Here is a 16,632-nt window from a genome sequence, read left to right on the forward strand (position 1 = left end):
GAGGGCAAGTACAAGTGGTGTCATTACCTATTACGGGCTCCGGTTACAAAAACAAATCCAAACGGTCTCCCCAGACGGACAGGTTGGGAGGAGAGTTGAAACTCTCACCCACACAAGGCAGGCATGATCCTTGTTCTGGTTTTCTGTAACTCGGTACTTTCCAACAATGCATATGTAATGGCGAGGTTACCTTCCTCTGGGTAGGGCTGCCCTGAGCCGAAACTGGAACTCCAACAGGGGTCACGTGTCAGCACAGATCAGGTCCCAGTGCCATCTCTTCCTCGGACTTAGATCATGGGTTCTGCCACTTGCATGGCTACGAACAGCGGACCCTGAAAATGAGGGTTCTAAACGCTGGTCTGCGATTTCAATCTCCCAAACCTACCTTAGCTTCCAAACAGAACCTCGCTCTGTGCTCTTCTCTACAGCTGGGTGACATCAGGGCGTGGCTGGGTCTCTTCCTTGCTGGGTGGAATTTCGCCAGCTAAATATAAGGATGATGTTGATAGTGGTAAGTCCCTCTTCTGATTTCTGAGAGATAAATTCACGTACAAGGCTGAGCACCATGCCTGGCACACAGGAGTCCCTAAATACCAACTTTCTGCAACCTTCAACGAGTTTGGGGTTTGGTGAGGTTGGGTTACTATTTTTCTCAAGAGCACAAAGGGCAGATTTATATGGTCCACAATGGACTGGAGCTTAGGGTAAATCCAGATGTGAATCTAGCATGGTGGGATGGAGACTCTTCTGCCTTGAACCTTCTGGTGACTTGAGCATTGGATACACTCTTTAGTAGGAAGTTTCATGGAAAGATCCAGGGGCACAGAGGCCCCCATGTAGGCTAACATTTTTTTTTTAAGTATTCAAAGTGAGTCACTGAGTCACTCTTTTTCTTTTCTTCAGATGTTAAACTGAGGTTAAACACGGATACAGAGTTTTATCATCAAAGTCTTGGTGTCTTACCCAGCTCCTTTATGCCCTAGGCCAGTTTGGAAGAAATTGGAGATGAGAGAAAGCCCGCTTAGAGAAGACTTATTGAGGCAGAGAACTGGATGGGTGAACATATTTGATCCTTGATGCAATTCTAAAGAATGTAATGACACCTGGAACCTTCTTTAGACAGAAAATGATGTCATGCAGCCTCTCTTGGTAGGAAGATTCAAAACGAATGGCCTCGGCAGTGGCCCTAGGTTGCTCGGAGAGCAGTTGGCATTTCTCATCTGGCCCACCCCCTCTCTGGCCCACAGCTGACGAATGGAAGCATCTGGATTCTCAAGATTCTGGCCTGGGAGGCAGAGAGGGTGGAAGGGCATAGCCCTGGGTCGGGAGTGAAGATTCCTGAGTGCTGGTCCCACTCACTGCCTGTCCGTGTGCGTGTCACTGTGTCTCTGGGTCTCAGCTCCAGCGGGTCCCGGATGACCTCTGAATTCCCTCTGAGGTCTGCTGTCTTTTCTTTCAACAAATGTATCGCTTGGTTGGTTCCTAACTGAAGAGTAAGTTCTTACCAGACTGAGGCACTGCTGACGTGAAATTGCCTCATTCCATTATGAACCTTCTCTGGCTTTCCAAAAGGGGCTGGGGAAGAGCTTTAGTCAGATTCATCACGAGGATGAGCACATAAGTGACGAGTTCCAGGATGCAGAGTCTGCTCTTTGCTGTCTTGGAGGTAGAGCCCTCCTCTCCCTCCCCACACACCGCCAACTGCGGTCTGATGCCTCCTTGTTGGGAGGGATCATTTTTTTCACTCTCTAGCTGAGATCGCTCTCTTCTAGTCAGTGCTGGCTTTCAAGTTTACTGCTTTGCACAGAGGCTTGTCCCTTTTCTCAGACACCCAGCGGGGGCAGCCCACGACCTCTTTCCTCTTGTCACTGTGGATGGATGTGTCACTGCAAGTCGAATCATGGAGAAAGCATGAACTTTCCTACGTGCTCCCCAGACATGTCTGTGTTCTCTGCAACTAAGATCAGTCACTGGCCAAACTCTCAAAACTGCTATGTCTCTGAAATTCCAGGAGGACTGGGGCGCTTGGGTGGCTCAGCCGGTGAAGCATGTGCCTTTGGCTCAGGTTATGATCTTCAGGTCCTGGGATTGAGCCCCACATCTGCTTTGCCCCCTCCCTCTGCTTCTCTCTCTCTCTCAAATAAATAAATAAAGTCTCAAGAAAAGAAAAATTCCACAAGGATTATTTCGTTCCCAGGTGAAGTTCCTGAATTGGGTGCGTTTATAAAATTGATAGAGGGCCAGGTCTGAGAGAAGCCACCCATCGAGTGGTGAGAACTGGCCACCCAGAATATAAAATTTTCTAACAGTTTTTTTGTTTTTAAGTAGGCTCTGCACCCAACATGGGGCTTGAACTCATGACCCTGAGAATGAGTCACATGCTCCACCCACCGAGCCTGCCAGCACCGCACCGCGCCCCCCCCCACCGCCAGCACATTTTTTAAGCCTTGTATCACCTCATGAGCCTCACAGCATTGCTATGTGGTAAGGGTTATTAAACCCATTTAACAGATGAGGAAAACGAATTTTGGGGAGACTAAGTTTCGTCCAAAGTCATGTCACAAATAAGAAGTGGCTCTGGGGACCTAAATCCAAGTCTTTTGATCCTGAGTTCAGTGTTCTAACAGTGAATACAGCAGAACCAGGAAGTCAACTCAAATCCACATTCCCACATCAGCAGGAAGAATTCTGTGAACATTTCTCGGTCACTGATCTCATGACTCATAGGTCCAATTTGTTTGCCAATATCATTTTTATGGTGGTTTAGTCATTTTCCTGACACCGTATGTCTCATGCAAAACAAAATTAAGTAGATAAGATACTGGGGGCCACTCATAAGAAGTTGACATTCCAGAGAAACAATTCAAGTGATAGAAAGACATTTTATGGTTTTTTTTTTTTTTTTTTTAAAGTGAGAGCAGAATAAGGGGCAGGCAACTCAAAAAATAGCATTTTTAGAGGAAAATTGTTCCACCAAGGCAAGTTCGAGTCACCAATATGTTTTTTCCTTCATCCCATAGTAACCGAGCATCGATTATGTGTCAGGCTCTGTACTAGCCACTGAGGACACAATGATAAGACTTAGTCCACACCATTCAGTAACCGGATGTCCCATGGGGATCTAGAAGAATAGGCAGGGACTCGGGTGTTAAAAGAGACCCCAGAAGACATGTGTATATAGAGTCTTGTGCTGCACTGTGACAGGGAAGGACTAAGCGAGGCGGTGATCTTTTGCCCAAATTATAAAGGACTAATAAAATCCGGCCCAAATAAATAAGGGGGAAATGATCATTTCAGAAAATCACCACCACCATGAGTACCACCCACCACCATATAATTACTTCTTATGAGCCAGACACTGTTGTAATCATTCTGCAGACATTAACTCATCTGACCCCTCACCATAAACCACAAGGAGGTTTTGCAATTATCCCCATTTTTTGGATGAGGAAAATGGACGGGGATTAAGTGACTTGCCGAAAGTCACCCAGCCAGTAAGTGGCAGGGTCAGGGTTTGAACCTGGGCCACTTGACTCCGGAGACCGTGTGGTTGACCACGGTGATGCCTTCAGCAGAAAGGGCCATGGGCATAAAGATGAGGAGGTGTGTGGGGGCGTCTGTGTGCAGACACCAGACTGCCAGGAGCGTCGCAGGCCACCGTGTCTGCCTTCGCTGCCCTCCACACTCCTTTTCGGTCCCCCTTCTTCTAGCTCCTCAATATTCTCTCCATGAAGTACCATTTTACTTTTTTTTTAAGTATTTTATTTGTTTATTTGAGAGCTGGAGAAAGAGAGAGAGCGAGCACAAGCAGGAGGGAGAGGAGCAGAGGGAGTGGGAGAAGCAGGCTCCCCACTGAGCAGGGAGCCCGATGCAGGACTCGATCCCAGGGCCCTGGGAACACGACCTGAGCCAAAGGCAGAGGCTTAACTGACAGAGCCATCCAGGTACCCCAATGCAGTACCATTTTAAATTCATAGTGTGAGCGTCTGAACCCCCGGTGAAGCAGACTTCAGCTGTGCATCTCCAGAAATGCTAGCCTGTTACAGATGGGTTTTCATTCTTTTCCTCTGATGCTGCTTCACGCCAAGACCTCACTCCCTGCAGTTTTATGAGGGTGTCGTGGGAGGAGTTGGTTTATTTCTGACTCACAGGGACTGGAAAAGGTGTCTGTGGAAGCCCTGCCATCCCTGGCCTTGACTTGTGTCTTCCTTGTCCTGAGAACTCATCAAAACCATAGCCTATCTTCAGAAGAGAGGTAAGTTTGATGCTCTGCTTACTTCTCTGGGTCTTTGCTTTCTTACAGACTTAGACCTGGATTTTTTCTTCCACTTTGTCAGTTCTTTGATAACTTTCAGGAAGTTGAGAAAGAAAAATTATCCCTTCTTGTTTAGTAAATTTCAGCCAGAGGGTTTGTCCAAATGACGCATCCCTCAATTTCAGGACTCTTAAAGTTCCAAGGCTCATCCAATTTTCATGGCAACTCTATGATGCAGATGTAATGAATCTAATTTTTCCAAGGAGGTAAATGAGATGCAAGGAGTTTAAGTAACTTGCCAAAGGTCACACAGAAAATCGATGTTGGGGTCAAGATTCCCACCTGGGTTCCTACCATCCCCTCCACATTCTCAAGTTCACCACACACCAGGTGTCTGGTTTGGGGGAAATCACTGACCCTCTCTGTATTTAAATGTCTTCACTTGTTAATGAAGATATAAGCAGATCTACCTCCAAGAGCTATGCAGATGAAAGGAGCTAACACGTGTAAAGACTTAGAAGTCTTGCACATAGAAAGAACTTAATAAATGTTTGTATTTACTATAATTCTCTAGGGACATGAGGCCTGTCTAGAAGCTGGAAGTCCATGACTTGCTTCAAGTAGAATACTTAACATTCTCTTTCTTTCATTCATTCACCACTTATGGGCCCCTCTAGTGGCTAAGCTCTCCCAGACAGCGTACATGGAGGACTTGTAGAACTTTGGGCCAAGGCCATGGGTGTCTCCCTACACTGGAGTCCTATTTTCCAAAGGGAGGAGCTACTTCCTTTCCGGTCTCTAGGATAAGCAAGGAAAAGCCTGTCTGAGTAAATGTTTTCTAATGACGGCATTTGTTGATCTGCTTCTTCTGTTTCTGAAGTCCTGTTTCTTTCAGCCTCTAGATACACAGTCGATATGTCCCCAAGCAAGCAGTTACGGTCCTGAAGGTTCTGTCACCAGACCTTCTCCTCTCCCAGATGATAGGAGTCCTACAGCATTTAGTTAATTGTCTTTTTATAGAAAGCTTTGGATGGGCGCCTGGGTGGCTCAGTGGGTTAAGCCGCTGCCTTCGGCTCAGGTCATGATCTCAGTGTCCTGGAATCAAGTCCCGCATCGGGCTCTCTGCTCAGCAGGGAGCCTGCTTCCTCCTCTCTCTCTCTGCCTGCCTCTCTGCCTACTTGTGATCTCTCTCTGTCAAATAAATAAATAAAATCTTAAAAAAAAAAAAAAAAAAAAAGCTTTGGTCACCTCTTCAGAGACTGCCAGACCCTCTCCAAAATTAGAGAGGCGAAAGGCAGGAGACCCAGAGAGTCATTTGTGAGGTGAGCTGAATAGTTGACTCACCACAGACACCCCTTGAGTACCATGACATAGTCCTGAGATAAGGTGAAGGGCACAGAGGTCATAAATAATTGCTTTACTCAACAATAGAGGCTTGTCAGGAGGCAGAATTCGGATACAAGGTAGATTGGATGGCTACCTGGGTTAAATGCAAAAAATTTAATGGGGAAATAGAGAAGTCTGTGTGTGTGTGTGTTTTGTGATTAGTGTTGGGAGGCAAGGTGAGTGAGAAAACTGCCCACAGGATGGGGAGCAGGGCAATGGCGGGTCCCAATGTCCAGGAAAATGGGGAAGGACAAGTGAAGGTACAGTGGTTATAGTGGAGAAGCCAAGGTCATATGTAGGTATTGAATTATAAGGGTGGCGTAAGGCAACACCTATGAAATCAAGCATTGTCTACCCTGATTTGGTTCATTTAAGCCAGTAGACTTTTTTCATACACCACATACTTTTTGATAAAGCTATTCCTGGATGCATGACTACTTTTTATATAATCACCTAGAGATTGTAATAGTCACCTTGAGCTTGAGAATAGGAAAGTGAAAGGCCTCCTCATTCAAAAACCTACTAGATCATGAAGTCAAAGGGTTAGATCCCAGGCATTTGAAAGAAACTGAAGCTAACCTCTTTTGCTCTGGCCCTTGAATCCTGGGTTAATGCAACTTGTTTCTGTTCTCGTACTATTTATTTCAAATCTTCACTCCCTTAGTTGAGGTCTTGCCCCTGACCTTTGGACCTAAATGGAATGAAGCATAAGGAAGGGGTTGAAGAAAGTTGTTTTTTTTTTTTTTTAATTTTAAATTTTTAATTTTTTAGAAGAAAGTGTTTAAGAACTAAGAGCAGGAAAAATGTTCATTCTGTACGGTACCTGGTATGTGTTGCAGAAATGGGCATGGTCTTTATAAAATGTTGACTAGATTGGACCATTTGTGAGCATAAAATGGCACAAAACAGGGGCATCAGGGTGGCACAGTCAGTTAAGCATCCAATTCTTGGTTATAGCTCAGGTTGTTTCTCAGGATCGTGAGATAGCCCCACGTCAACCTTCAAGCTCTGTGTTGAATCTGTTTAAGATTCCCTCTCTCCCTCTCCCTCTCTGTCTTTCTCTAAAATAAATCTTTAAAAAAAGAACCAGCATAAAAGAGTACTGATACATTTAGCATTTAAAAATTTTATCAAGATCCAATTTTATTGAAGTTTTTTTTTATTGAAGTTTTAAATACTAATAATTTCATCATTTGCTTTATGCTTCTGTATCGCTTTAAAACATGAATTCTGATGCAGATCTAGTTGCTGTTAATTTTAATGTCCCCGTTAAAGGGACATGCGCTGTATTCAAAGGACTTCTTTCTTGTATTACTTTGAAAGAAAGGATGAAGGCACAAAAATAGCAGGATGAGCAATGGAAAAAAGAGGGAGTGGGGTTTTGCCCTGGGTCCCCAAGAGGCAGCAACGGAAAAACAACACAAAGTGAATGAGAAATCCAGAAAGCCGTTGAAAGGAGCCGGAAACAGCTCAGGAAATGCAAAAGAACGCAAAGGCCTAGCAGTAGGAAATAGAGAGAGACTGAGAGTCTCAGGCGTGGGCACTAGAGGGACTGGGATGGTCCCAGTTGGAGATAGAGGCCTTTTCCAGAAAAATGCAAGCCTGCCACTGCTGGAGATGAAAAGGAAGTTGGGGAGCAGAGAGCACATTGGGGTGACCGCTCTGCCATGGCCCACATGGTAGATGCCGGCCCAGGTGAAACTGAGTAGGAACTAAGAAGGGAATCTGTTCCTTCCACCCAGGCAGACACACACTGCAGAGCCTGGAAATAATTCCAACACAGATCCCTTAAAGAACACAAAATGGTATATGGAAGTGGATTTCCAACAATTTACTAGGTGTTTGGGATTGCAGCTGGACTGGGCTGGGGTCCCTGCAGATTCACACGCAGGAAGCCTTTGGCCGCAAAGTAGGGACTGGATACTTGTTGGACAGCACAACAATGTTGCATAAAAGCTGCTGTCCTCTCCACTGCACAGGTGAGCAGAGGGATGGAGGATAAAGTGACAATACTTATTCATCCATGCCCGAGGTCACACGATTGAGATGTGTGAAGCTGAGAATCAAACCCTCGTCTTTCTGTCCCCAAGCCTTACCACTTACATCATGCTGGGCATTGTTTCATATTTGGAAATCTCACCCAGGGCCAAGTTCTTTATATACTTTCTCTGAGCTATAACAGGATCCAGCCATGAGCTTAAGTGTCAGCGTGTCAGCATTTCAAAAACCTGCCACTTCCACATGACCCTAACACCTAGAGCTAAAATTGGACAGGATCGCAGAGCCCCAACATTTCTTTCCTTTTCTGATGATTTCATGGGGGTAGGGGTGGGGCTGGGAGCCCTAAGTGGGTAGACTCCAGATTTGGAAATATGTCCTTAACTGGCCCTTGGCTTGAGCTAATATATATAATTTTTTAATTTAAAGATTTTTATTTATTTATTTGAAAGAGAGATGGAGAGTACAAGTAGGCAGAGCAGCAGGCAGAGGGAGAGGGAGAAGCCGGCTCCCCGCCAAGCAGGGAGCCTGATGTGGGTCTCTATCCTAGGACCCTGGGATCATGACCTGAGCCAAAGGCAGCCGCTCAACCGACTGAGCCACCCAGGCGCCCCTGATCTCATATATTCTTTCCTGATAGTCTTAGCTTTGTTTAATAAGTAAAGACCCCAGAGGAGAAAGCATAGTCCATAGATTTCCCTACTGTTATCTGAGGAACAAGGTGATAAGGGTTACTTTTATATCTTTAAAAACACTTTATTTAAGGGTGCCTGCGTGGGTCAGTTTGTTGAGAGTCTGACTTCTGCTTTCGGCGCAGGTCATGGTCTCAGGGTCATGAGATCGAACCCCGCGTTGGGTTCCAGGCTCAGTGAGGAACCTGCTTGGGATTCTCTCTCCCTCTTCCCTGCCCCTCCTCCCACCTGCATACGTCTCTCTCTAAAATAAATAAATAAATCTTTTAAAAAAAACCAAATGACTTTATTTAGTCTTATGTCTTAAATTATTTGAAAATAGAACATTTAAAATAAAAATACCAACTGTGTCGGGGAAGGAAACCAACATTCATTGTGACCTTGTTATGTATCAGGTGCTTTTAAATCTATATTACTTCATTTAGTTCTGGGGAGGAAGTATTATTATGCTCCCTTTATAGATGAAAACACTGAGATTCAGACGTTACAAAAACAGTGGGTGGGAGAGTCAGGAGTTGAACCCCCAAACACTTGAATCTTAGCCAGGTGTCGTATCAAACTTTAAGAAGGAAGTCAGAGGCTTTAAGGAGGTAAAACTTTGATGAGTGCAATTTAGGGAACTTAGAACGGTATCAGGAACATGGTAAGCCTTCTGTAAATGTAAACTGCTGTTCCTAGTGCTGTTATTAACAGAAGACCAGCTGTAAAACCTTCTTTTGAAGAGAATCTCCAATACGGTCACTCCTCAACCGCATCCATGAGATCAGTTCGGATGCGGAGATAGGATAGTGATCGTTATTCTGATGATACCGCTGGCTTGTAACACTGACCGACGGATCCAGGCTGTGTCAGCCTTCCACTGTTTCCATTCTTAGGGAGAAGGGGTGGTCAGCTGGGTTTCCAGAACGTTTTCATCCTCAACAGCTGGAAGAAAAGATGCAGGAACTGTTTGGGGTCAGAGTGCTGGTGGCAGTTTCAGAAAGGCAAACTCGGGCCTTTCTTGTGCTGGACAGAAAACAGTCGTGGATCAGAGATAAGAGACACAGGGACAGAGGTAGTCGGGAAACACTTGCCTGCAACTCAGTCGCCCTGCCATGTTCCCTCCTGAACATGTTCCCTACTGCACATCCCTACTACTGAAAACAAATCCGTGGAAGATATGGCAGAAGGAATGGCCAATATGTGAGGTCTGGGGACATGAACTGAGGTTATACCTTGGTTTTTGCTTCGTGTGAGTTACCGCTAACTTGCTGGTCAATTTTTCAGGTATTTAAAAAAAAAAAAGTAAGTTACACTTTGGTCGTAGTTCCCCACACTACTTCCCTGGCTGGGCCTTTGTTCATGCTGCTTCTCCGTCCATGTTCTCAGCCCAAGCTCTTCCTGCTCCTTCTTCCTACTCCTTTCGGCAGCCTCATTTCTCCCAAAGAAGCCTTCCTATCTGCCTGCCCTGCCTCTCGCTTGCCCCATTCTGGGTCCATTGTCCCTTCCCTGAGCTGGATGAGATCCCGAGCATACCTCTACCTATATCATGGCTCCTATCGCTTTGAATTTATCTTGTTTTCTGCACTGAAAGTATCTGGTATGTGTTTGAGTCTCCACGTAGGCAGGAGCAGCTGGGTCTTTTGTCATTCATCAAACATGGTGACCTGAGCGCTGCAGTAAACCCTCAGGAAGGACGACTTGAAGAGAAGGGCAGCTGAGGTAGTGAAGTAATCTCAGTTAACCACGCAGACGGTAGTGGGGACCACGTGCCTAAAAAACGACCTGCTCTCACTTATTTTTTTGGAGGACTCTCTCTGATGGCCAAATCTCATTTTGAGAGACAAAAAGATACCTTGAAAGACGAATCTAAAGAAATCTAGGTATAAAAAGAGATGACAGGGGCGCCTGGGTGGCTCAGTGGGTTAAAGCCTCTGCCTTCCGCTCAGGTTATGATCCCAGGGTCCTGGGATGGAGCCCTGCATCGGGCTCTCTGCTCCGCAGGGAACCTGCTTCCTCCCCTCTCTCTCTGCCTGCCTCTCTGCCTACTTGTGATCTCTCTCTGTGTGTCAAATAAATAAACAAAATCTTAAAAAAAAAAAAAAAAGAGGTGACAAAAGGACTACAGACAACAAGGGTGAAAGCTGGGGTGATGCATTGATGCATTTCACTTTCCCCAGAAGGCAGACGGCACCCGCTTCCCCCTCCCCTCAGCCTGCTTGATGTCTCCATTCATTTAACGTCCCTTTAGGTCAACAGCCGGAAATGGAGGTGGATGCTGGCTCCTGCTGTAGCCAGAGGCACTAGCTGATCTTCCTTCCAGTACGAGCTGGGAGCCAAGCCTGGTGCAGGCCACAGTAGGCAGGATTTGAATTTCCCTGGCGCATGTATGAAACAGTGTGATCCAACTGGTAGCAGAAATTCCACGTTTGTGCCGGGGAACATCTGCAGATTTTATCTCCTGTACAGCCCAGATACAGTCACACTTGGTATTTAAAGAATGAAGTGAAGCAACCACAGAGAGAGATAAAATGGCAAGTACTCTCTGTCCGGAGCCTCTGTAGCTGTTTCAAATATGAATAGGCTTCTAAACTAGAAAAGGAAAATGGGGGAACTGGGGTGGGGCAGAGAGGACAGAAATAGGGTGATTTATCTATCAGAGCTGGCATGTAGACAGTAATCAGTCCTGTGTCCGCTTTGGAGTGGAGGGAACATAAACTACTTAGAGCCAGAAAGATGTGGGCTCCTGGCTCTGGCATGTACAAAATGATGTAGGTGCAAAATTATTCATTGCAACATTGTTAAACTAGCAGAAGATTGGAAACAATCCAATATCCAACAATAGAGGACTGGTTAATTACCTTATGGTATGTCCATACAATGGAATGCTGGGCTATGTAAGAGGGAAAGAATGAGGAAGATCTTAATGTGTGGGTATGGAAAGATCTATAAGATATATTGTTATATGAAAAAAGCAAGACACAGGGAAGTATGAATAGTACACCATGTTTTGGGTAAAAATGGAGGAAAAATAAGAATATATATTCTTTCTAACTGGTATATACATAAAAAAATGCTAAAAGTATAAAACAAGGAACTTGGTGGCTCCTGGTAGTTACCTGAGTGTGTGGCAAGAAGACAAGAGGCGAGAGGAACTGGGTATTTGGGGGTCGGGATACGGGAGACTTTTTTATTGTATACTTCCCTATGCTTTACAGTTTTTGAGACACGGGATTGTATTCTCTATTTATAAATTAAATCAAACAAGCATCATAACTCTGCTGCTTTGTAACCAGCTGCCTTGTAACCTGGAAATGGACTTGACATCTCCCAGTCTCAGTTTTGACATCAGAGAAATAGGGATATTTACATTGTCTGGCTAACCTGTTAGGCCACTGAACACAGAAGGTACTAAGGGCACTGCCTGGAGGGGTGCCCGCAGTCGTTGCGTGACTTTCCCTCCTTGTGAAAGTGCCAGTATCTCTCTGTCCTGGGCAGCAGTGTGATCCACTGGCTCGGAATTTCTCAAGAAACATTTTAGGAGCAACTTTCTCCCTCCTTGCCTTGTCATGCATGATCTTATCTGAGTCCTGAGTCCACAGTAGAAAATATCCAGTCAGTGACCTTAAGAATTCAATAGCGTCTGAACACTCTTCTTTTAGGCGGGGCAGCCTCTAGAAACCTCTGGTTTATTTTCCCCGTGGTTGATTGTTCTTAAATGGGCTCGTCTGTAGGGCCAACTCTGTAGGGTCATCTCCAGGGGACAGAAGGGGTGGGGGTGGGGGTGGAGCGTGGATGGGAGGTGAGCGTGGGCACGGGTGGGGTGTTTCAGGTGCCTGGAAAGGAAGCTGCCTGTTGCAGCTCTGAGCTTTGACGACATTCAGGTTCATCTTCTGGTCACTTCGCTCGATTGCTTTCTCTGCAAATCAGTCCTCCGGGCTTCAAGAATCCTGGCGAAGTGAGGGGACAGACACGTGTTGTCCCTGAACCAAAACCTTCGGTCCTGGGGAGGCCAGGGACGACAACCGGGAGGCAGACGCGGGGCTGTAAGGGTCCATCCAGCACCACACCTTTGCGGTTCAGAGGCCCTGGGCGCTCTATGTGGGATCTCCCGCGGGCGGGTGCATCGAGTGGCAAGCAGAGCTCGGCGGTCGGGAAAGAACACTCGGTGCTCAGAGCTGAACAAAGCCTGCGGCACCCTTGCACACACACTCCCCGTCCTCGCTCCAGGGAGCACGCGCGGCCTCTAGCGGCCCCTCCTAGAACTACTCCCCGGGGTCTTCACGGGGGTGGGACCGTTCGGCTTCCGCTGAGCCACCACCCGGGAGCCGTGGGAAAGAGGCGATGGCCCGCCGGACGTGTCCTCTGGGGACTCTCGCCAGGCAGAGTCGTGGCCCGTCCTGCAGGCGAGTGAGCGAGTCGGGCTGGACCCTCTCCCAAGCGGCGTGGGGCCGGTTCCCTTGGGAACCTGCTTCCCGCCCCCGAGGGCATCCGGAACTGCTCCCGGTCCTTCCTCCTGAGCTCCTGTCCAGTCGCTCTCCTCCCCAGCTCCGTCCCCTTCCTGCCTCTGTTCACAGGTTTTCGGGTTATTGGAGGGCCGCCTGCGCTGCGGGCAGTGATTTGCTTCTCTGGTTGCTGCACAGATTGAAGGGTGGTGGTGGTGGTGGGGTGCTCCTAGTTACTGAATGAAGCGGAGCCAGTTTGGGTCAGTTGAGAGTGGACTTGAAGTTGCACTTGCTCCACTCACCTTAACCCACTGGTTTTCTAGGTTACTGAAAAGCACACACCATCCACCCTCTTCTTTTTCCTGTTATAAAATTCTGGTATCATAGAATGCTGTGCTGGAAGTACTGATCAAACCCTCTGATTTCACGGAAGATCAATACAATTTCTATCTTTGTTTCTTTTTGGAACAAAAAAAACCCAGAACGAAACCAAACACTTGAAAGCTCACTGGGTACATGAAACCGTTTTAGGTACTGTGCAGTGCATTTCCTTTAATGCAACGTTGGTCCCCTGAGGGCCATTAAAAGGATATAACATAGCATTGACTCTGCACACATGCCTTCAAATCTGTTTTCTGTATTACAAGCTACTGTCCACACAGGGTCATAAACCCCCCGGGGGTACGTGTGATGAGCTTTGCATCTGTTTTGCAGCTGTTCACTTTGCATTTTTATTTTGCCTTTTGGAAACCCTAGACCAGTGCTTCTCAAACTGGAACGTGCTTAGGAATCACTGGGGGATCTTGTTGAAATGCAGATTTTGAGTCTGGAGCTCTGGGGGAGGGCTGAGATTCTCCAGTTCTAAGATGCCAGGTGGTGCCAACTGTGCTGCTGGGGACACCACAGTTGGAGTGGTGAGGTTGTCAAAAAATAGGAAGAAAAAGAGGGAAGCCTTTGCAGGACCAATGTCCACATGCCTGCATCAGGGACCAGTCTGGCTGGGGAGGAATTGTCCTTGGTGATTTTCGGGTCTGCTTGTTCCCTCCGCCCTGACCTTCTCTTTTCTTTTCTTTTCCTTTTTTTTTTTTCCTCTTCTTTTCCTTCTTTCCTCCCTCCCTCCCTTCCTTCTTTCTTCCTCCTTTCCTATCCTATCCTTTCCTTTCCTATCCTATCTTATCCTATCCTATCCTTTCCTATCCTATCCTATCCTGTGGTCTTGACTGGAGAGAAACTGTGAGAGCAAAGCCAAAAGTTACGTGGATACATGATGTGTGGGTGGCATCTTATGTTTCTTTAGGTCACCTGTGCTGGAAGAAAACAGAAGGGTCCGCAGCCCAGCTGTAACTGAACCCAGAGTGACCTCAGCAATAGGTGCGTGAGCAACCAGAAGCAGACCCTAGGCTGGTGGTTTCAACTCCCTCACCGTTATTTTACTGACAGAAGAGAAGCAGCAGGCAGCCCCAGGGGACTATGATCTTCTCTCTCCTTTATGGACGCTGTGATCCAGGGCAGGGTTTCTCAACTGTGATACTGGTGGCCTTTGAGGGCCGGATTGCTTGTGATAGTTTGCTGTGTTGTGTCCTGTGCATTGTGGGATGTTTAACCACATCTCTGGACTCTACCCGTTAGGTAGATACCAGTCGCCCTCGCCTCCACCTCCAGTTGTGACAACTAAAAATGTTTCCAGACAATCCCAGGTATCAACTTGGGGGCCAAAACTGCCCCTGGTTGAGAACCACTAATCTAGGATAAGGCATAATTTGTCCATTGTACTGAATGTATGTCTCCACTGTACATACGGAATATGCTCTACGGGAATGTGTGTACCACGCTGACTATGGTGTCTCCAGCAGCACAGGTGGCACCACCAGGCAGCTTAGAACTGGAGAATCTCAGCCTTCCCCAGACCTCCTGACTCAAAATCTGCATTTCTACAAGATCCCCAAGTGATTCCTAAGCATGTTCGTGTTTGAGAAGCGCTGCTCTAGGGGTTCCAAAAGGCAAAACTTTATCTAATTGCCTTTTCAAGTTGCATCTTACCTTCCACTTTCCAGAAGGACTGTTTTCTTTTCCTTTTTTCCTTCCTTCCTTCTTTTCTTTCTCTCTTTATTTCCCTTCCTCCCTCTCTTTCCTCCTTCCTTCCTTCCTTCCTCTCTTTCTTTCTTTCCTGAGAAGTACTATTTCTAAGTGGGATACCACAAAATGAAATTTCTGAACAAGTGAAGCTAAGGTATATGGGTTTGTGCTCTGCCTGCCAGAAACAGGAGGTTGAAAAGGATTCTGAGGATTCCCTATGCAGCAGGAAAGAACAACATCTCCTGCAGGTGTAGGGTACACGTGCCATGTTTGCCACGAGTTTGTCTTCTTTAAAACTGAATTTCCACCTTTCCTCACGTCCCAATATTCAGTTTGCTCTCAGTGGGGGCAGTAACTGTGGTCTAATGGAAAGCATATGGGCCTCGGGGGCCGAAGATTCAGATTGGAATCCCAGCTATGCAATTTACTAAACATGACCTTGGATGAGTGGGTCATTTAATATCCCCAAATCTCTATTTCCTCAGTTTGGAATATGTGCTATGTATTCCTAGCTCACAGGCCAGTGTAAAGATCAAAGGACATCCATGAGAGTATGTATAGTACTTGAATTTTGGGAGTGGTCAATAATATATGTGTATTTATACTTTCTCTCTCTCTCTCTTTCTTTCTCTCTCTCTCTCTCCCCTTACCTTTCTCCCTCCCTCCCTTCCTTTCTTTCTTCATCCACTAAATAGGGGACATGAATTTTGGGCCAGAAAACATGGTCCTATACTGAGTGCTCAGAAATATTCAGAGCAAGGAAAATGGTCCAGAAGGAGAAAGGAAGAGCCAGGAGGCCTTGGTCAGTCATCCCTTCAAGGTGAAGATCTGTTTGGAACTCTTTAAACTGGCTCCCACTGAGAGAAACATTTGGAAGAAGGAAGAAAGATCTCTCTTAGAAGAGTTTTCAAAGTGTGGTCTCCACAGCAGCAGCATCGACTGGGAGTTTGTTAGGAGGGAGATCACAAGGGCTGGACTCTTAGCCCTCACTTGAGTCACAGGCAAGATATGCAGGCCCTCACTCAGACCCATTTTCTTGTCTTTTTTTTTTAATTGAGCCATAATTAGTTTCAGGTGTACAATGTGACTATTCAGAATTTGAAATTTTGTGAAATAATTACCACAATAAGTCTAGTTAACATCCATCACCATATGTAGTTAAAATTTTTTTTTCTTGTAATGGGAACTTTTGAGATGTATTTTCTTAGCAACATGCAAATATGCAATATAATATTATTAACAATAGTTGCTATGCTACATGTTGTATCCCTGTGACTTATTTATTTTATAACTGGAAACTTAAACCTTTTGATTTTCTTCACCCATTTTCCCCACCTTCCAGTCCCCACCTCGGGCACCCACCAATGTGTTGTCTGCATATATGAGCTTTGTTTTTGTTTTTGTTTTTTAGATTCCACATGTAAGGGAGATTATATGGTCTTTGTCCTTCTCTGTTTGACTTATTTCACTTAGCATAATGTCCTCAAGTTTCATTCACGTTGTCACAAATGGCAAGAGCTCATTCTTGTTTATGGCTGAGTAATACTCCATCACACGCACACACACGCCATCTTTATCTGTTCATCCACTGATGGACACTTAGATTGTTTCCATATCTTGACTACTGTAAATAATGATGCAATGAACATGGGGGTGCAGGTTATCTTTTTGTATTAGTGTTTTCATTTTCTTTGTATAAATACCCTGAAGTGGGTTGGCTGGCTCATATGGTAGTTCCATTTTTAATTGTTTGAGGAAACGCCATACAGTTTTCCATGACGGCGTCACCAATTTACATTCC

At 45.9% G+C, this 16,632-nt stretch overlaps 1 long non-coding RNA gene across 1 annotated transcript; it reads left to right on the plus strand.

The window, feature by feature from the left end:
* The first annotated feature begins 4,161 nt into the window (after nucleotides 1-4,161).
* On the plus strand, nucleotides 4,162-16,076 carry LOC132029087 (uncharacterized). Its single transcript, XR_009407697.1, has 2 exons — nucleotides 4,162-4,255; nucleotides 15,527-16,076. It is a non-coding gene; the product is annotated as an uncharacterized LOC132029087 (long non-coding RNA).
* The last annotated feature ends 556 nt before the right edge of the window (nucleotides 16,077-16,632 follow it).

Source organism: Mustela nigripes, chromosome 13, assembly GCF_022355385.1.
Source record: "Mustela nigripes isolate SB6536 chromosome 13, MUSNIG.SB6536, whole genome shotgun sequence".
Lineage (NCBI taxonomy): Eukaryota > Metazoa > Chordata > Mammalia > Carnivora > Mustelidae > Mustela > Mustela nigripes.